This window comes from Triticum aestivum, chromosome 7D (genome assembly GCF_018294505.1).
Source record: "Triticum aestivum cultivar Chinese Spring chromosome 7D, IWGSC CS RefSeq v2.1, whole genome shotgun sequence".
Lineage (NCBI taxonomy): Eukaryota > Viridiplantae > Streptophyta > Magnoliopsida > Poales > Poaceae > Triticum > Triticum aestivum.
In genome coordinates, this window is record NC_057814.1 from 542685256 (window position 1) to 542707840 (window position 22585).

Consider the following 22585-nt stretch of genomic DNA (forward strand, 5'->3'; position numbering starts at 1 on the left):
AGTCAGCTGCGAAAGAACGGGTTTTTCTTCAACAACATAATCGGCAGAAGGGGCATATCTTCAACAGATGTGGCAGAGTACACGGCACATATCTTAAAAAAGGGTTAGTTGGTTTGATCCAAAATTGCCAAGTATTAGGGTTAGCAAAACATTGGCTAGACAATTTTTGTCCACCAACTGGATTCTCAAAAAATCCATCATATCAATACAAAATCCAAGAACTCACAATCAAAGATTCGACATGAACAGCACAACACCATGGTAAAAGACATTATTACTTTCAGCAGTAGTCATACATAGCACATATATAGCAATAGTCAGGTCATAGATGACCATACGTACGAATCATTATAGTTCTATTACAAAAACTTCACTTTCAGATAGTCAGGTCACAGAAGACCATACATTTAGTGCAAAAACTGGGGTACTAGGTAACTGTGCAAACAGGCGTGATGATGAAACCCCGGAGCAAATAACTTCAGATGTCATTGGAAACAACACCTGACAAATTACTTAAGACTGTCAGGCTAATGAAATATTAACTGCAGGAATGTAAACTGATCAAACCAGTAGGCTAGCAAACCTGATAAAAATATTGTGCATAGTGGCCCCGAGGTCTTCCTGATCTACTTCTGTGCTACATCTTTAGTGACAGCTGAAAATAATTCAGGAATCACACAGTATTTAGAAGAGCCTGCCCTTGCATTTCATGCCATGAAAAAGCTGAAGAGAAGTGAATATGAGAGTATACCTGGTGATGGGTGGACAATTGTCATGCCACCATAGCTTCCACTCTTAATGACATCAGCCCTGGCCATGGCATCTTTGTGTGGGCGAAGCTTGTTCGGACCCTTCTTCACACTGGCTCTCCAAATCGTCTCCTTTGAGTAAACTGTGTAAACAAACAAGCCATAAGATTGCAACATAATTCTGATATGCTTTTATAAGTTTGCTAACATTGGAGCTTACTGAAAATAAAGCAATAGAAATCAACAAACAGATTATTCATTATTAAGAACAGACTCAAACAGAAGAATGTAGCACTAGATATATTACACTGGCTCTCCAAATCGTCTCCAGCAAGTGCGTTCACCCCTCCATACAGATCAGCTGCACACAAAATGCACAACACATCATCAATGATCGACAAACATAAGATGTTGTTTTGTCCTAAATCGCTATCCTTTTCATCTATGAGCTCTGAACTACAACGGCAATAAAGAAATGCTTGGAAAATGTTAACAGGTTGGTTTAATATTTTGGTTACATATGGTGCACCACTTTGAATATACTGATGGAGGATTTAAACTTTGCTGTAGTTTTTCCTGGAGCTAATGAAAGTTCCTCGCGTCGAGTCCAAACTAAGAGTTTTTGCTTTCAGAATTGTATTCTCAACACAGGTCCGTTGTCTTCCTCACATTGACTGGTTTGTTTCATTTTGGGCAGGTGAAAAGAGTCACTGGAGTTACAGCAGATAATGCAGACCATTCTAACATTAGGGAATGCATTGAATCAAGGAACAGCTCAAGGTACCAAATCATTATAGAAAACTTGCATGGGATGTCTTTTGTTTAATAGCATTTTCTGATAAGGTGATGTATTGAACAGGTTCTGCAGTTGGCTTCAGATTAGATAGTCTTCTTAAACTATCGGATACTCAAGCTAGGAACAATAAGATAACACTAATGCACTATTTATGCAAGCGCTGAAACATGGTTTTTCCTATACTGCTATGCGATCCTGTTGTGCTAGTACAGAACTACAGTAATTTACCCAAGCCTTTATTTTTCAGCGCAACCTAAAATCTAGCAGAGGTTTATTTTTCAGCGCTGAGCTGTAAAACCGTTTGAATATCAGCCTCAAACTATTGAAATACATGATGGTTTCGGTGCCAACTGCAGTCATGATTGCATATATGATATGCAGGGGATCAGTAGAGAAAATGATCTTACCATCAGAACCCCTGGCCGTAGCCCTTTCTTTATTGCCCCTTGTGTTTGTTTGAAGCCATTCCTAAAACAGATTTAATGGACAAGTTAGTCACTGCATGAACCAGTACTAAAAAGAGACACATGACTTAGATCTAAACTTATCACATGGAAACTCGTCCATATGAACACATCCAAACCCTAGCAGACAGACGCATGAACCCTGCTCTATCATGGTGGTCTGGCATCGTTGTAAAATTTCTTTGTACGATTTTGATGTGTGGGCTTACTTGCTTACATTGCAGAAATCAACATACTAAAAATATTCTACTCCGTCCTATGTAACAGAACCATAAAGCCATTTGATACCGAACAACCACCTCTAGCAAAGGAAGCAATCATGGCAACTAAATTAAATTCAAAGGCTAATCACCTATGATCAATAGAGACTGGATCCGGACGCGAATCACAGAGCAATGCTGCGTTTACAAATGGTATTCGGAAGGAACTCAACCTAGATGCAAACGCGAATCAGGAACTCAATCAGAACCCCGGACGCTAATCACATGGGACTCGTCGACCCCATCAAATCTAATGGCAGAACTAACCCAGATCTAGCTATTCCACGCCGATTCAAACGCTGAGACTAGCCATCGACCTCAGAGAAAGGGGATCGCGACTCACCTTTGTCCTGGTCCTGGACTTCACACGCGAGAAGAGCGCAGCGCAAGGGGGAAAGTGGAGCGCGGTGGCGGCTGTCGACGGAGAGAGGGGAGGGGAGGAGGAGATGGGATAATGTGGGGTGGGCAATTTATACGGGAATTAACCTAATCCCTCGCCATCCCTGCCCGTCCGATTGAGGGGGGGCGTGTGATCTAATGGAACGGGTTGTAATGGGCCGAAATGTATGTATCGCTGGAGTTTCAGTGGCTGCCCAAGGTGAAAGTACACGGATGAATACATGGGCATATGAAGCCACTTTGGAAAACTTTTTTCAAACTGCCAAAAAATTCTGAAAAGAGTTTCATGCATACATCTTCACATTCTATGTGCGCAGAAAGTTTCGCCGAAAAACGACTTGTTCTTTGGCCTGTGCAAAAAAGACAATAATAATAATAATAATGTCGTCGAACGCTATTTAAAAGCATTGAAATTTGTTTTTATCGCGGATGCAAAATAAAAAGAGATATTTTTCATAAATCTTTGTGCCACGCACACATAATGCAAAGATGTATACATGAATTTTTTGACATTTTAAAACACGTTTAAAATGCATTTTTAAAAAGCGGGTTCATAAGCCCATGGGTTCTGGACGTCGCCACTCTACCCCATATCTATATTTTTAGACTTCCTTTTATTCGCATATTTTGCGTAGGACCTTTAAGGATTCGGGTCCGTTGGAATATTTATGGAGGAATTGTTGGGATTCAAATCCTTAGAAAAATTGAAGTGCTTGGTTGATTCGTAGGATTGTAAAAAAAGTAGGAACTAAAAAACACATATTAAAATGTCGGGTTTGTCTAGGGCACATCTAGATGTGCCCTAGTTATTGCACATCTAAGTGACTCAATCAAACTAGAAAGAAAAAGAAAAAAAGGACGAAAGAAAATGCTTGCACGAAACTTAGCGTAAAATGAATGACATAGGACTTAGATGTGCAATTCGTAGAGCATATCTAGATGTGCTTTAGCAAAACTGTAAAAATGTGATGCCTTCTGGAATGCGGTAGGATTTGAGTCATATGAAGAATAAAGGTTTTTTTTAAGAGGTTGCAGTGTATGCTAGATTCCCTATCTAATGTAGTACAAATGAAAGTTATTCCTTCAGGAAAAATTTCCATATGCCTCGTTCGGTTGTGCCCAACCCCGTCTCCGATCTTCTTCGTTTGTCTATCTCCGTGTGCGACCAAATGATGGGCCGCACCTAGGGAGTACGACGGGATCATCTCTTACGCGGGTCCAGTCCATCATGCTTAAACATGTTTAACCATCCAACACAAGGTTTTTGTGCGTACTACTTGTTCCTAACCAAAACTATTAGTAAAACTAGTTCCTTTTAAAAATCCTACTAAAACATGTTTTTGGTAAACCTAGGCGTTAATTCCCTTTACCCAAACAGCCACCAAGGATTGGTCCGCACTGTTTTGAACAACACTTGACGTCCACTCAAACCTCTTGGCACAAATTGTTTGCTCGTTAACAAAAACTAATGTGGTTTCCTCTTTTTTTCGCATCAGTTCATGTGGTCTCCTCTTTTTTTCGCATCAGTTCATGTGGTCTCCTCTTTTTTTCGCATCAGTTCATGTGGTCTCCTCTTTTTTTCGCATCAGTTCATGTGGTCTCCTCTTTTTTTCGCATCAGTTCATGTGGTTTCCTAATCCATCCAGGACACCTCTTCCAGTGTTGTTACAAGCCTATGAACAAGAGAAGCTAAAGATCCAACACTTTTGTTAGAAAAAAACTTGAAAAAAAGGGATTCAGGAGGTTGCTTTGGGTAATCATTAATACAAACAGATAAAATAAATTGACGCCACGGTATAAATAAAATAATGAGTAGTTGTTTGATTTGATTCATGGATGGATACTCAAAGTCGGTAACTCACGCGAAGAAGCGCGGATGATAGCAACGCAGGCAGCGTCGACAAAAGTGACCAATAATCCTCGGTAAAAAACAAGCGAGCAATAAATAAAACTTGAGAAACGGAGACAAGAACGGGAACACAGACGGAAACCTTGCATCGTGCCCGTGCTGTGCTCCCCGTCGAGCCTGGCCGCGGATCCGCCCCATCAGCAGCCGCCCCTGGCCGGGTAGACCGCGCGATCTACGACGACGTGGTTGACCGGCCGTGCGATGCGCACAAACGGCCGGTGCAGCGCCCGACGAGCATCTCCTGATGGCTTCTTCGCCATGCCTTTCTCTCTTCGCCGGGAACGGGAACGGGAACGAGATCACGATGAGAGGATGAGTCGAGGGGCAACGAGAGGGAGGGGAGAGCCTCGTTGAGCGGTGGAGGATTTATTTCTTTCCAGCTATAAAATACGCGTACGGTTTGCGTCTTGCAGATCTCGAGCCACCGTAATAGGATCCGAACGAATTTGTATTGTAGCTTTGCGCGTCCGGGCCCGCTAAAGGTCAACAATTCCGACAAGCAAAGGTGAGCACGGCGCGGTGCGCGTCTCCGTGTCACCTCACCTAGCGAAATAAGTAACACTGACATGTGGACACGGCGTACCGGCGGGCCCTCATCTCCGTGACTGTTTACGTACGCCGACAACTGTGGTAGCATGGCCATAATAGCGTAACGCGGAATCTTGCCGTCGAGTTACACGCGAGACGGAGCCAACCCCAAGCAACTAGCATGTGGGTCCGATACCAGGTGGGACACAAACGGGACACCACCAATCCACGGGAACATGCCATGAGTGACCCGTAGGCTTGCGGTCACACTAGACCCAAACTAGTATCATAGCTCTTATATTATGGGACGGAGGGAATAGTAAAAACAAAGATGACACCGGTATCAAAGCAATGATATTGTATCATATAAATGAGGTACTCAAATGAATCATCTAAAATTGTAAGGGAGACCATATAATATATCAATCTATGATATTATGCGCTATAATCCTGTAAAGACTACATCATGCATTAATACGTATCATATACGCACATGATACTAACTTATGGTGGTACTACCCACTAAAAAGGTCTGAAAAATGTTGTGCTTCTATTTTCTTCCAACAAACTGTTTATAGTTTCTTGCAATGAAGATGAATCTTCATTGCGTGATCGGCCAGAAGCTCGACGCATCCATGCATCATTGAGCCATGCCGCCGCGCGGTCTCACTATTTCTCTGTTTGATGTACCTGATTGCTGCCTTTTGGTTTTGATTTCTGCCTGGTGATTGCATGCATATGTGACGATGATGAATATTCAAGCAAATGTACATTTCTTTCACCACTATATCAGCATCTACAGTATGCTCTTCTACTAAAACAGGCAGGACAAGGCAATTTAACGAGGACTCATCTTCTATTACTGTCCTAGAAAACAATGGGCACCGAGGATGCACATAGTTCACTATTATCAAAGGATCAAGGCTGGCACTGCATATATTTGTTTCTTTTGCGATAGATAGAAAAAGACCGAATTAATTCTTACAACATGCTCCATGAGAAGTTATGAATGATAAGGTATGTCTTGCCTTCCCAAGAATCAAATACGACATATACAACAATTAATTATACAACAATTAATAAATAGAGCTTTCTATGCAGCTCCGTTTGACGAAAGAAAGAAGAGAAAATATGTTCAGTATTTACCAGGAATTAGGTAAGTTTGAAGGCACTGCAACTGGTCATTTTATGAAGTGGCCTCACTCTCTCCAACACACCGTGATGCGCAAAATACTTCCAAATGCTGCAGTAAACGTTAAAGAAAGTTTGTTCTGTGTATCGTCAAAGAGGAGAAGAGAATGGCATACTGAAGCAATTGAGATGTCTCTGAATGTAAGATGGAAATTCAAATTTGCTAGATCCCAATTGCCTCCATCGAGGACAGTGGTATAACATGTGAAGCAAAGAACAGATGAATCACTTAATAACTTCAGGGAGAGCAGGGCAAAGTAAATACAGCTGAATCTATATTATTTACTACTACTATTTTACCAACCGTCTCATCAGAAAGTACATCTATACTATCAACTACAGTAAGTAACTCAACAATCACGTAAGTAACATGCCCGAATTTAAAATGATAGTGCTTATCTCTTAAAGCTGAAAAAGTTTCTTGAACGAAATATATTGCTATTCATATGCTCCTTTTGTGATGACAATGGGAAAAACAAAAACATACCATCCTCTTTTATGCTATTTCACCAATAAAATATGAAGTGGTAATGATAAAAGGCAGGAATCGAACAAAGTAAATAAATACCTAGCTAAACAATTAGTCTAGCAATATTAACCCATATGATTGCTACCATACTGGTTTGCGAATTACTCCCTCCGTCCCATAATGTAAGACGTTTTTTGACACTACACTAGTGTTAAAAAACGTCTTACATTATGGGACGGAGGGAGTAGAAAGTAACAGTTCAACCTATATGGATTTAGTTATTTCCACAGAAGAATGCAAGAAAAGAAATAATTGCCTGAAGCATGCATGATGTGGTATCAATGTTTACATCTCAAATGTGAAAATGAACAAGTGAATAACAATAAAATAATATGGTATATTGGTCTTACAAAGATGTGCTCCAGTAAAATATATGCTTGGAGAAGTAAATACAATTTTGTGTCTGATTTTCCTTTTAGGGAGGACTGTGCATGATTTATAGCAGTTAATAATCTGCAGGAAAGCTTTTCAGTATTGATCACCATAGCTCTAGGTAAAATGTACACTGACCATTGTCGGGAGAGCCATGAGAATCCAGGTGCCGCCTGATATAGTAGATCAAACAACCTACAAACTATGTACTCCCTCTGTAAAAAAATATAAGAACGTTTAGATCACTAAGAAACTAAAGTAGTGATCTAAACGCTCTTATATTTCTTTACGGGGTGAGTACTTCTTAATCAATGTCAACCTAGCTTCGTCCACTGTTTAGCACTTCTTAATCAATGTCAACCTAGTTACATCCACTGTTTAGCAGTTCACTGAAACAATCCAAAGAACAATAGTTAAACAATTGATGTACATATATAGCTGAAGGTAGCACATATATTATTCTGGCTACAGAATCTGATTTGCAGACATTACACCATTATCATGATACTTGCAATTTCAAGGATCACTTTTTACCGCGAGAACCATATTTCAACGTGGCGCTCATACTTCTTTGTATGAATACTACAACCAAACTCTAATAATACAAACTATAAATGGTCCACATGAGCTTCATTAGGCAAGCAAGCCAGATAACAAATATTTTTCTCTTCCCTCCTTATTTATTCTTATAGTTTCTTCAACATGAACATACTCTCACGGATCAAGATGCCACAATAACTCCTAAACTGAAAGCCTATCAGTGAGTACCACAAAAGCCCAACTAACGCTCTATCATATTATATACCACAAAATACGATATTCAAAATAAGATGTTCTAGGCAGTACCTACCAGACAATAAGGGGTGCATTAACCACATCAACGCATGAGATTATATGCTCAGATACAGTATCAGGTATAGCTCAAACAAAGGGCATGTTTGGTTGGGAGCCATGCCTCACGGTAGGTGCTCACTTAGGCTAGCGTTTGTTTCTCTGCCTTAGGTTGGGTTGCCACAGAATCTCGCTGCACTTTTCTTCGCCCGACTTGTGGCGCCGGATTCGTCCGCCAAATCTTCGGCACGCTGCAGGTGGAGGGAAAAGTTGGGTTTCCTCTGCCACCCGTACGATTTTTTTGGGTGCGAACAGGAGCATCTCACCGCTCTCGACTAAAAAACGCGCGAACTGTTGTCTTTTCCCCTCCTCCCGTTCTCCCATGGCACTTTCCTCTTCTCACGCATCTCTCCTCACAGATCCTCCTCTCCCCAGATCGCTCTCTTCTCCAAATCTGAAATCCCCTCTCCTTGAAAAATATTTTTACCTACTAAACCTCTCCAGATTCCCCTCTATTTATTTGCCAAGCCCCTACTCATTCCACTCGAAATCCCCTTCCAGATCCAAGTTCTTGAGCACCATCACTGGTTTGTGATAGTTGCGGAGGTGCACGCTGTGTGGGCTCTGGCCTGGAATCAACCCCACGTATTGCAGCTTCTACTCCACCTCTCTCTTCAAGGTATTGTGTTTCCATCAATCTTCCTTTATCTATGACACTTCTCCATGTAATCCTTGTAATACTCATGGCCACTCATGCCACTGGTCTTTCACCTTTTTATCTATTTGATTTCTCTATCTTACTTCATGATTAGTTGCTCATTTGATCTGGATTTATTAGAGCAGTAGCCATTTGTAGTTGTTGTCACAGTGGAAGAACAAGTTGCAATGTTTATGCCTACAGTGGGACAAGAGTGGGCAAACAGGTCTATAGGTTTCAGGGTTTTCTGATCTAATGAGACGGTTAGTAGGTATTTCCATGCTGTTTTAGATGCACTCGTCAAGCTTTCCAAAGAATCGATATACATGAGAAGCACTGAAATGCATGAAAAGATCACAAGTAACCCAGGCAGGTTTCATCCTTGCTTCAAGGTAAAAATAAAATATATCACTGCACTAATTTTTTAAAGCACACGTGAGCTACATACTCAACTAGTTGAACATCATGCCTTTTCCTAGGGATGCGTAGGGGCCTTGGATGGTACACATATGCCGGCATTTGTGCCTTTACATATGCAAGACAGATTTAGGGGCTTTAAGTCCATCCCACCTCAAAATGTCCTAGCAGCTGTTGATTTTGACTTGCGATTCATCTATGTGCTTGCTGGGTGGGAGGGATCTGCCCATGACTCTCTAGTGCTTCAAGATGCTTTAAGTCGTCCCACTAGATTAAAAATACCAGAAGGTAGGATTTCACCTAGCAGCTATTGTGAAGTTATCAAACATCAAATTAGTTCATATCTAACTTTAGGAGGCATTTTCTATTGTAGGAAAATTCTTCTTACCTGGTGCTGGATATGCAAGTAGACCTGGAATACTACCGCTGTACCGTGGTGTTCGTTATCACCTAAAAGAATACAGAGGGGATACAAATCCATCAGATTATAAGGAATTATTTAATCACCGCCACTCCTCATGTGGTACAACAGTTGAACGAGCATATGGGGCCTTGAAGAATCGTTTCAATATCCTTTCAAGTCAGCCATATTTCCCTTTGAAAACGCAAGTGAAGGTTGTGGTTGCATGTTGTGCACTTCACAATTGGATCCTAGAGAATGGTATTGACGAGTATGTCCTAGAGAATGGTGATATCCACTCCAAATGTTTTTCGCAGGACCACCACGGTGTTGATGGCTCTCGCTCTCGCTCTCCCACCTCCTCCTCCCCCTCCTCCACCTCCACCTCCGGCCTCCAGCCACGCTCCAGTCACCACAAACCCCCCGGATGGCCCTCAACCTGACCTCGCCCTCGCCACCAATCCTCTGGACGCACTCCTCCCCTCTGTTGCGCCTCCTCCATCGCCTTTCTTTGACCTGCCCTATGTCAAAGCCGGCCAGGTAGCTCTCCGCTGCTTCCTGGGGTGCGGCAACGCCATGGGCCTGGAGTTTGAGGACGACTGCAGTTACTACCACCGCCTTGACATCACCACCCCAGAACTCCACCTCGCATCACCCCTCTACATCGTCTTCGACTTCTCCAACCGCCACCTCGACGCCATTGTCGTCGCTGCTCTGCTTCAAGCTGTTCTTGGCGGCAGTGCTGCTGAATTCTTCGTGGCCATGGGCTCTCCTCTTGTTTTCCGCCTCCATGTTGCCTCATCGCGTGTCGCAGAGATCATCCTCGCCCAAACCAGGGTCCGCCACCACAACTTCGCCTTCTTCTTCACTAGAACCCTGCCCCCGCTTCCACCACCACCCCAGGCCGCTGTGTCTTGCATGTCGCTTGCACACCTGCTTCAAATTCCAGATGACCTGGGTCTTCACTTTGAAGGCGTCGCATGGTCACAACTCCGATCTCCAGTCTCCGTTGATCCATGCAACCAGCCACACGGATGCCGCATGTATGCGCGTCATCCAGTTCCCGTTCGCCCTTAATGCCACCTCAATGGCCCTCATCCTTGCTCGTCTGTTCGGCGGCTTCCACCACAGCTTCAACGTCACGGACGACGGTGACTCATGTTTCTCGTTCACCGTCGCCTCGCAAGAAGTCGCCAAGCTCATCGCCTCCATGGGTGACTTCCACAAGAAGGGCATGCTGATCCGTTTCCCCTGGCCACCACCCTTGGGTGGTGCCCGAGGCTCGATTCCTGGAGATGCCATGCCTCCGTCGTATGGCACCACGTCATCCTCACCGTCGGCGGTCGTCTCTGCATCCTTCCCACCAGCCTCAACAACTCTCGATCTGCCTAAGGTGCGACGACAACGGCCTGGTATTAGCTTCTTTTACCGCATGCTTAATGTTAATCGTTTTAGCCAGCTCCCCCCTCACGTGCATTACACTTACCACTCTCATTTATTCTGGATCACTTTCATGCCAATTAGTGTTAGGCCTAATGAAATGCTAGTCGAGTCAGCCCTAAATCACTGTTTTTCGGTCAAACAAGATTTTCTTGCGGTCAAGGTTCATGAGCTTATTTTTAAGTCTGGCATCTCCCGCTCAATCAAATTTCAAATTCTCAAGCATGGGTCCCTTGACTTTGAAGGGTTTCGTCTTTTCCTCTTTGACCAACTAGAACCGGCCGTTGCTCACTGCAGTCATTCCTCCATCTATATAACAATTTTTCTTACTCTCCCCAGCCCCCTCGATTTGCATCCATCCTTGGCCCTTTTGATCAGCAGCACCTGCCTGTCCATGCACCGCACCAGCCATCCCCCACGGTCACGTGCTGCGAGCACGACCGGTCAGCCCTGCATGAACCCCTGGCCCACCCCATGCATAATGATGGCTGTGCGGCGGCCCTAGACAAACCAAATCTTGCAAAAGATCCGTACGCGGTGACTGCTGCTGCGCATGTGCGCAAGGACGGCGCGCGAACCCAGGTATCCCCTCTTGTCTCTCTGTCTGTGCCAAATATGGACGCCCCCCCCCCCCCCCCCCGCGTCTAATCCGGGCTCCGCCGCGCCGCCCCCTGCCCCCCCACACGCGGCCCCTGCGACCTCACCGTGCGAGAATCTTGTATCGGGAACTGACGAAGCCGAGCCGTCACGCGTATACCCGCCCTTGCAGCTCACCCAAGCTACCTCTAAACGGTATCTAGCCATCATCATCGCGCCTAAAACCTCCCTGCAGCCTAATCCGTCCGCTCGATCACCACGCCATAAGCCCCAGTCGCCTCGCGCACTGGCACACGCAACAGATCACGCCGCTCTGACGGCAGATATGCTGCCCATGCGGTCCAACAGCGCCACGACAAGGTCATACAGAGATGTTCTCCTCTCCTCCCCCCACGGCCGCAGCCACCCGCAGCCCCGCCCCCCTACCACATCGGCATCTCCTTCCCTTTCATCTTCACTCTCACCCACCACCATCCACCAAAAGGAGGCGACGCTGCTTCCAGTGCCTCGCCTTAGACCACTGTGTCGAAGCCTGCCGCGACCCCATCCGCTGCGCTCGCTGTTGGCGGAACGGCCACCGCATCCGCGACTGCAGGTACAAACGGATCTGGCCTTTCTTTCCCTCCTAGCCCTGATCCAACTTTCTGCCCTCGCAGCATGGACTCTGGTAGCTCCTCGTCGGCGGCGGCACGCGGCCCGCGCACTCTCATGATCGGATGTCCGTATCATCCTCTCCGAGCCTTTCCCAGCCGTCTGCGTCCCATCTCCCTTCATCCTCCATGGCGTTCCCGTCGCGCAAACGGAGCCCTCCTTCCCCCTCCCTCACCACCGCGCACCTCAGCCCCTCCACCCACCCCCACCACTCCTCTCCACGATACCAATCACACGCCCACATCCCCGTTCGACACCCAAGAACTGTGGATCATCTCTCCGACGTTTTCATCGCCTCACAACACACGAGGGCCACCTCGCACGTATCTGAAACAGACTCTGATGACGAGCTGCCTCGTCCAGTCCATGAGGCTGGGCCACTGCCTCCCTATGGAGACATGCCGCTCGTCGCCGCTCCACCCTGCCTAGTCCACTACCCGCGCCGCTTCACTTTCGCGCACCTACAGAACCCCAACCCCAATCCCACCCCCTCATCCGCCGCGCCATTCAGCACACTAGCGGCAACCCTGCCTTCATTATGGGCAGGTCCTGGCGTGGGGTGGCCTGCCTCACCTTCCATACTCCTGCTGCCCGCAACGATGTCGTCCGCCGTAGCCCCATAGACTTTGAAGGCAATGTGATCACCATAGAGCCGGTAGAGCATGTTGACCGTGCCATTGCCGTTTTCACCGACCTCGCGGAAATCGAGGTCTCCGAGTTTCCGCACGAGCTCTGGCAGAGCGATGGCATCCGCTTCGCCCTGGCCTTCCTTGGCGATGTCTGTGTCGTCGATGATTTCTGCCTCCATGGCATAGATTACACCTCAGTCCGCGCCCTTGTGCTGCTCCAGTCCGGCAAACCAGCTCCTCCTGGCATTGTCATCCAACTCCCTCCCATCAATGAGATCAAAATAGCAAAAGTTGTAGAGGTTTCCCACTGGCATCATGGCGAAGGCGCCAACCCCTTCGGTGGCGATTCCTCCGATGGGGACTCTGCCCCGCTCTCCCAACGTTGCTCCCCATGTCCTCTCTCCCCAGACCACCTCGCTCCAGTCATCTCTGCTGTCAGAGCTGGTTGGCGCGCGGACCCCACCTACGGCGGCACCAGACAGGTTGCCCGCCATGCCAGCGGCGGTTCACGTGTGCCTGTTGCCTCTCCTGGCGACGGTACGGGCGAATCTGCTCTGTCCTCACCTTTCCCACCACCTGGCACTGTGCGCCAACCCCTCATCATCTCTGACGACGACTCACCTGGCTCTGAGGACATGCACGCCCTGCTCCTGCATGGCGTGGACACGGTGCATGCACCCCCTGCCTGTGCGGTCCCCACTTGTCATCTGCCCGGCTCCCCGGGTGGGATCTGTTGTGCCTCCAGATCCGCCCGCCCGCCTGTCGGCTGCTGCTCTGCCTGATGGCCCGCTGATGCCGTCCGACGCGTCCGCTTTCACTATGTTCGTGCCGTTCGCAGATGGCTCTGCCGCCCTCCCTACCTTCACTTTCTCTGCCGGTGAATCGTCATGTGCAAATGGTAACCCCCCAACCTCTCCTATGCTCAATCCATCAAACCTTGTATCCTCTGCTACCAATGCGCTGACCACTGCCAACATGGACGCAGCTCTTCCTCTCGAGGACCTGGACACTCATGAGTGCACCATCCGCAAGGAGCGCCGCAAGACAGCTCGTGACCACTCCTACTCCAAGGACAAGCTGCGCCGTAGCGCGCGGCTTGCTGGCAAGGAGGCCAAGTACTTGCCTATGCTCGCCAAGGCCGTCAAGGCCAAGGCCGCTCGCCTCTCGCCTCTCTGCCGCGGGCGTGGGCACTGCCATTGATCATGCCATCCAAGATGCCCGCCTTGACGTCGCTGATGCCCCTCCTGCCTCTGCTGAAGACCTGGCTGCCATTGCGCTGCTCTGTGGTGCCGACGACGGCCATCTTGACGCCATCCTTGGATCTGAGGCTTCTGCCTCCGGTGAGCACGATGCTCCATGATCAGCACTCCACGCATTCACAGCCCGTCAGGGCGCAACTGGCCGCTCCCGCCCGTTTCTGTTACACCGCATGTTCTAAGTGTGTCGTTATACTTTTGGTCGTTGTACCCGCTGTCGTTAGTTTTAGTACTGTTGTCGTACCTCTCTGTAACTTTTGCGCCTGTAGACCCGTTGTACCTCTGCTCTGCCTACCGGTGTTTGAACCTTTTTAATGAGTAATGTCGCATTCTCCATTTGCTCCTGGAATGTACGTGGTTTAGGCGATGATGCCAAGTGCTCTGACGTCCTCTCTGAATTGATTGCGATCAAACCTCACATTACCCTCTTGAGTCAAAACTAGATACTTACTCCGACCCCAAACTAAGATCCTTCTTGCCACGACAACTCGATCAAGTTTTCTCGTTACCCACCATGGGCACGGAGGGTGGCACTATTTCTACAGTCAACACAACTTATTTTCAAGTTGTCTCTTTCACACACCTCACCTTCTCCTCCACCCTGATTTTGCAATCAACGGCATGCGCCCGCAACATTGCCATCACTAATATCTACGCCCCCTCTTCACGTGCACTCAAACAATCTTTCTTAAACGAGCTCCTAACTATCGCACAACCAGATGATTCCCCATGGCTTATTGCTGGAGACTTCAACCTCCTTCGCTTCCCCTCTGACAAAAACAATCATGCCTTCCGACAATCTGAGGCCAACGCTTTCAACCAAACCTTAGACGACCTAGCCCTCATAGAGTTGCCGCTACTTGATCGCCAGTTCACCTGGTCGAACAATAGAGATACGCCCACCTTAGAACGGATCGATCGAGCTTCCTTTAACTTAGGCTGGGCTGACGCCTTCCCTAACACATCATTATCTTCACTCACGCGTTTTACGTCCGATCACGTCCCCCTCCTCGTCCACGTCACCACAACGATTCCTCGGTCCAATTTCTTTAAATTCAAGCCTGGCTGGGCCAACTTCCAGCCATGTGGAGACATTATCAGGAGAATCTGGGCTCCATCTCAGCCCACATCGTCAGTCAACTCTGCCGCTGCTCTTGCCTCCATGCTCAAAAAATCTCAGGCCGGGCTAAAAAAATGGGCATGATCACGTATCCCTGCTCCCCTTCGCGAGTCTAGTTGCAAATCTACAATCGCTGCGTTAGATCACGCTGAAGAATCTAGAGCTCTGTCCCATCCAGAACTTCTCACTCGCAAAATTATTGTTTCTCCTCAAATGCACAATCCAAGAGAAAATGACCTATTGGAGATGGCGTGCTAAAGTGTCACGAGCCATCCACGGCAGGGATAACACAAAATTCTTCCACATGTCTGCCTCCCACTGGCTTAGAAAAAACAAAATATTTACCCTCACGCGATGGTAATGATTTCACCTCTCACCACCACAAAGCGGAGATTCTTAGGGATTTCTTCGTCTCCCTCATTGGTACAGCCACTACGACATGGGCTTTTGATCTGAACGCTATATATCCACAACCTGTCCTTTTATAGAACTTACTGGCCCTTAGTCAAACACGTAGTTCTACCTTTCTTCTCCCAATTTCACCAAGGTGGGTCAGATACAGAACGCATAAACCGTGTTCACATCGTCCTCCTTCCAAAGAAGGACACGCCAACCTCACCCGACGCTTTCAGGCCTATCTTTCTGCAGAACTGCCCAATCAAAGCTGTTGCTAAAGTCCTCACTTCTCGTCTCAAACCGCTCATTCCTATGTTAGTCCATGGCAATTAGACTGGGTTCATCTCCGGCAGGAATATCGGCGAGAACTACGTTTTTGCAGCCGACCTCATTAGCTCTTGCCACTCTCGCAAAAGACCAACCATGGTTTTTAAGCTCGACTTCTGAAAAGCTTTCGACTCCGTGGCTTGGCCCGCCCTTGACAGGATCCTGGCCGTTCGTGGCTTCTCTCAAACCTTTCGTACCTGGATGCAAAACATTCTTCACACGGGCAAAGCTGCCATTCTCCTGAATGGGGTCCCAGGCAACTGGATACAATGCAAGAATGGCTTGCGGCAAGGCGACCCGGCCTCCCCCTACCTTTTCCTCATCGTCGCCGACCTGCTTCAACAGCTCATCTTCCAGAGCTCTAAGTCTGCTCCCCACCACCCCATCTTCTCCCACTTGCCTCCCACCGTTCTCCAATACGCCGATGATACGCTCATCATTGCAGCCGCCTCCCCTGTCGCCGCCGCAGCCCTCAAAGTAACCCTAAACAATTTCGCGCAAGCTACGGGCCTCACCATCAACTTCTCCAAAACCACTCTAGCCACCCTCCACATAGATGATACCATGGCCACTGCCACTGCCCTTGCCATGGGTTGCTCTCGCGCACCCTTCCCTCAAACTTATCTCGGCCTACCCCTTGCCCCAACTAAACCTCCTACCAATGCCTCCTACCAATGCCTTCGCTCCGTTGATAGAACGATCTCGCAACCTACTGACGGGCTGGCGTGGTAAACTATTTGACAAGGGCGACCGTCTCATTCTCATCTCCGCGGTTCTGAACTCCCTCCTTACCTACTTCATGTCGGTGTTCCGCATTCCCAAGAAAACCCTCAAAGTCATTGACTCTCTAAGAAGGGCTTTTTTTTGGCAGGGGACGATGCTTATTCAGGAGCTCAATGCCTTATTGCATGGAAAAATGTTTGCTTACCAAAAAAAAATCGGTGGTTTAGGGCTTAAAAACCTGCATGTCCAAAATAATTGTCTACTCATGAAATTTGCAGCCAAAGCTCTCTCCTCTGCACAGACACCTTGGCTAGAATGGCTAGACCTTCAACACCCCAACGCTCTAGTCTCCTCGTCTCCTCAAACCTCCTTTCTTTGCCGCACAATTGCACAGCAAATCCCCACCCTACAGACTATCTCATTTGTGCTACCAAAAAACGGCTCACATACATATTTCTGGCTTGACACCTGGTTGACCCCAAAACCCCTAGCTACCACCTTTCCCCACCTCTTCTCACACTCCAACTTAGAGCTGGTTAAAGTGGCTAATATTTTGCGTTTCGGTCCCGAAGCTAACCTCAATAATCGTCTCTCTCTTACGGCAGAACAAGAGCTTGTTTCGCTTTTGGCTATTTTGCAGGACTTCATGCCCTCGGCGGAGGAAGATCAAAGGTTCCTAAACCGAGGCCATGGCTTCTCCACCAAGCACGCGTACGGCGCCCTCATGGCCCGGCCAGACAACGATCTCATTGCCCCTCTCATCTGGGGCACCAAGGCTCCTCGCAAGCTAAAAATCTTCGCCTGGCTACTCTTCAAGGACCGCCTCAATACCAGGGTCAACCTTGCCCATAAGCATATAATCTCCTCTGATTTATGCCCCCGATGTGCTAGGTTACCCGAAGACTCCATGCACCTCTTCATCACATGCCCACTTGCCAACAGGATATGGCAACGAATCGGGATACTGCCACAAACCGACGACATCAATGAGCTTTGGGACGCCTCTCTGCCTCATCACCTCCCCAAAAAAGCATGGTCCTTGGTCCTCATGGCACTACTATGGAAGATATGGACAGCACGTAATGATATGTTGTTTAGGAGTGTTGATCAATGTTCTGTAATAACCCTTAGGAACCTTATTTTTGACTTAGACCTTTGGTCACACCGTCTTGTGGAAACACGAGACAAGGAGGACGTCTTCTCGTGGCGTTCCTACCTCTCTGCACGTTGCACCGTGCCTATGTAATTCTGTACTTGCTGCCCCGGCAGCCCTTTGAGTAATATATTCAGGTGGGGGAGCTCCCCCCCCTCCTTCCCCCTGTGATTCTCAAAAAAGAAATGATGAAGATTCTTGGTATAGAGCCCTCCCAAGGAGCAGTAGAGTGCACCGTGGCATAAGGCATGAGTCGGAGCTGGGCACTTAAAAGGGACCAGCTAGCACGTCGTATGTGGCAAGATAAGTAGGTCAACCGGATGCCAATCAAAACATCAAGGGCAACAACGTCGAGAATGGTGTGTAGTACTTTATTATGTGTTGTAACCTGTACTCATTGATGTCCTATGCTGTTGTGGCTCCATTACATTGTTTTTGTTGCTACCCAGTACCCACATGCACTCATTTCTACTTGTGTGACCTATATAAGCTCATTATTATTATTTAAATTCTGCTAATTTCTGTGTTAGTTCTGCTTGTTATCGTGTGGATTAATATAGCACATCCCATCACTTCCTAAGAAATCATTCTTTTTTCTCATTGAATTAGCCATGGCAAAGGGAAAGGGAAAGTATGGTGATGAAGGTTCCCGGCAGAGAACCATGAGCTGGGATGATGAACAAACTAAGTTCATGGTGAATTGGTACATCGAGTACCGAAAAGAACAGCATGCAGGCTTCGTATTCAAGAAGCAACACCATATGAAGTGTGCTGATGTTTTAAACAAAGAGTTTGCTATTGGGGGGGGGGGGGGGTACACTTGACCAAGATGATTGTCACTACGGACATTACAAAGAGAATTGGACGATAGTTGAGACAGCTATGAATAAGAGTGGCAATGGTTTTGACAAAATAAAATGCAAAGTAACAATTTCAGAGTCGGGAAAGGAGCAACTTAGTGTGAGTATTAATTCTTTGTTTATATATAAAAAATTAAAAATACATTCCTATAGATTTTTGTGGTACTAATTTATTATGCACGTGCTTGCAGGATAGGGCCAGGCGCTTGCTCTCTAAGCCCATCAAATTCTTTCATGAGATGCAAGAACTTTTCTCGGGCATGAATGCTGATGGTTCCCTTGCCATGGATCCGGAAACAGGCTTGGATGATGGAAGCGGACCATCTGACTCTGACTCGGAATAGCTGAATGACATGTTCATTTATCCACAAAGTATTGACCTTGAAGGTAATGATTCTGATACAATACCAGCCCCTCCAAGTAGTAAAGTGGTAGCAAGTGGTGGAATTGGCTCATCTAAGAAACACCAGGCTGGTAAGAAGCGACCTAGAGATGTGAAATCACCCACTAAGACGATGAAGCAGCCTAAGAGTAGTTTCACCAATGCTATTGAACATATCACCACCATAATGAAAGCAATCCAGCAGACTCTTGCTAATCCTCCTCCTGCGCCCCAATTGCCACAACTTATTGACCCCAGTGCTGCATTGCGGTCAAGAATTGATGAGATAAATATTAGTAATGAAGATACGATCCTTATTGGTGAATATCTCTGTCTTGCAGGCCCAAACAATGAGGGTATGCGCAGTTTCCTATCTTACAGAAGTGACAAAACTTTGGAGACCTGGGTATACCAATTCATTTGCAAGCATGAAGATCGTATGCAGTTACTATTGATTCCTGGTAGTACATGCTTCTGGTGTTATTTGGCCTCCTTTTGCTGCTAATGGCTGTTATGCATGAACTTGGTGAAAATGCTTTTGGGTGTTGTTCTGACTTTTGTTGCTACTGAAGATTGTTGAACTATGCAGAGCGACCCGATGCTTGTGTAGTACTGCTAATATGACCAACTATGTAGATTTGCAAGTAGTTCCTAGGTGCAAGAACTGTTAGTTGCTTATGTATAATAGCATCGATCATGTGATATTTTGTTGCTATACTGGTTGGTGTGAACCAGTGCAAGTGGTTACTGTAATGAACTATTGCATGTGATGTTTAATGGATTATGATAAGCTAGATTGATTGCTCTATTTTGTACCTGGGTATTTTTTTCATGGCAATAATCAATGATGTCTGACATGCATGAGCATAAGAGGGAAAGCTCACCACTTCATTCAAGGGGGGTGACTCTATCAGCTTTGGCTATCAAACAAACACCATCCACACTTTTTTGCCACACATGTGGCAGAATACATGGCAATCATCTAAAACGGGTGCCTCACTCAATTTGCCACAACTCAACTAAGATGTGGCAACCAACCAAACATCCTTATTTCTACCACAGGTTAGTCACGCCACAAGTGTGGCACACGCTTATACTTAGTTGTGGCAAAAATGCGGTTCCCAACCAAACATGCCCTAAGCTTACACTAACCATTGTTTCGGAGAAGACTTGAAATAGTCATTCTGCACTGCAGAAATCGTGTTCAGAGGAAAAAAGGCACCAATGCTAGCACATAAAAGTGTAGGCTCATTGTGTGTGGTCAACAGTGTGACATAATTGTCGCATATGGCTATGACACGTAACAGTGTGTGGTCAACAAAATTGTATTCTACTTAACAGGAAGCAATATCTGATCTCGTAGAGACGGTTATGAACTTGCTAACCGGTGATAAGCCACTAGACATACCAGGAGATCATGTCGGGTGATAAAAAAAGTATTTTTCTAGCCTGAAGACTAAGTAGTCCGATCCACATACCAGGAAAGAAGTTATGCTAATTGATTCTTAAAAGGTGTGACCCAACAGAAGTGTAAAAGAGAACAATTGGCAGCTTAGAGAAATCATACGACTCAACATTCCTCTCTGAAGCAATCGTCATACCTTTGTCTTGAACAACTTCAGAGAGAGCATTCCATGTGCAAGCATCAGCCACTGAAAATGTTAAATGTGCCATGAGTGTTAGTATTGGATCTCAAACATTACTTCTTTTATCCTTGCTAACAGATATGTATTAGTTTACTACTGATATAATACCAATGCAGCTCATATAACCTTCTAGACTTGATTATATAGCAACTCAAAGGTGAATAACTGAAGACTTGACTCGGTTTGGTCAATTGACCAAATACCTTGTTGGTCATTGCGCAATCTCCGGACGCCGCTTGCCGGCTTCTACTCTAATCACCTGCCTCTCTGCAACCAGACGTGTTGTACCCAAACCGTCGGAGCCACCACCACCTAATTGGATGCTTCCTCCACTGAGAGCGACCGGCGCAGCGCGCAGGGAGAGGGGGGAGATTGAGGATGCAATCCTACCACACCCTGCTGCGGTTGTCCGTCCTTCCTTCCCCATGGTCGCCAATTCAAGAGCTGAAAAAAGAAGAAGGAGAAGGCGTCGAGGGGGTGCAAGGAGAGTAGAGACGGGGAGGCGGCAGATGAAACAGGGAAGGGGAACCTGGGGAGGGGGGGAGGAGGGCGTCCACCTTGCTCCGCCTAGCACCGGGGTGGACACGCCGTCGCAGTCTGGTCTCGCCGTCTAGCCGCTGGTGGATGGAGCTTGTCGTAAGACCATCTCTGTAGGATTTCACCATCACTGGATCCTCCGTCAGAGATTACCATCGAGAATCTCGACGACACCCTCGGTTCGGCCGGGCCCCGAGTTCTGCAGCTAGCGTTGCTGCCTCTCCTTCCCCGCCAACCTTAGAGTCGGCCCAACCTCGTCCTCCATGCTGCCAACGCGGCCCCGGCCGGCGGCGTGCAGCGGCAGAGGCCAAGTCGTCGCTCCTCAGCTGACGAAGCCGCCTAGATTAGCGATGACCGAGGAGTTCCGGGCGGCAGCGCTCTCCGGTGCGGTCCACACCATCTCGATGGTAGGCTCCGGAAGCAGGCAAAGCGGCCGGCGTTGAGAACGACAGTAAATCAGGATGGGTAAGGAGGAACGGCAGTGGAGATCAGGGTCGTGGGGAAAGAGAAGGGGGCACATTTCTAGAGGGGCCGCGTGAGTAGCAACCGGTCGGCACACATTTTTCTTCCTAATAGCATTTCTAGCCTACGCTGGCTGTAAAAACGCCCGGCCTGTATAATTCCGGCGAGTATATGGATTTGACTTTTTTTTATCAGACCAGACCCTGTATAGGCCCAGAACTCCTGGCAGTATATCTATGGGTCCACTGCCGCTATACGGGGCAAAACCCTATTTCCCGTCATCATAATCCTTTGTTTCCCGTTTGATTTCTCGTTGCTGGCAACCCAAATCCGCTGCCTCACTCCGCTATCGTAGACAGATTCGCCACCATGTGGCGCGCGATGTGGAGCTCTGGCTGTGACGCCGACGGAGGCTAGGACCCCGAGCAGAAGCGTGATACGCCTTCGTCGTATCTATAATTTTTTTATCGTTTCATGTCAATATTATACAATTTTCACATACTTTTGGCAACAACTTATATGATTTTATTGGACTAACATATTGATCCAGTGCCCAGTGCCAGTTCCTGTTTATTGCATGTTTTTTACGCAGAATGTCCATATCAAACAAAGTCCAAACGCGATAAAATTTTACGAAGAATTATTTTGGAATATATGTGATTTTTAGGAGGTGGAATCAATGCAAACAGAGGCCCACGGCCTCCACCACCCATTAGGGCGCGCCCATGTGTCTCGTGGCCTCCCCGTAAGTCGGTTGGGGCCCTTCTTCGGGCGCAAGAAACATAATTTATGGGGAAAATCGTGTAAAAATTTCAGCGCGATCGGAGTTACGGATCTCCGGGGATTTAAGAAATGGTGAAGGGC

The 22585-nt window shown here is 47.1% G+C and overlaps 1 long non-coding RNA gene across 29 annotated transcripts; it reads right to left on the reverse strand.

Annotated features, from left to right (window-relative positions):
• Nucleotides 1–259: 259 nt before the first annotated feature.
• Nucleotides 260–21822, reverse strand: LOC123164222 (uncharacterized). 29 transcript variants are annotated; one of them, XR_006482232.1, is made up of 11 exons: nt 20926–21822; nt 7499–20728; nt 7336–7412; nt 7176–7250; nt 6252–6348; nt 4660–5826; nt 1953–2013; nt 1057–1110; nt 752–892; nt 584–655; nt 260–501 (listed from the first exon to the last, which is right to left on the reverse strand). It is a non-coding gene; the product is annotated as an uncharacterized lncRNA (long non-coding RNA). The 29 variants fall into 29 exon arrangements; XR_006482231.1 differs by having other exon boundaries at nt 6252–7250; nt 7517–7586; nt 20678–20728; nt 20926–21807; XR_006482229.1 differs by having other exon boundaries at nt 6252–7250; nt 7499–7586; nt 20678–20728; nt 20926–21807.
• Between the last annotated feature and the right edge of the window lie 763 nt (nt 21823–22585).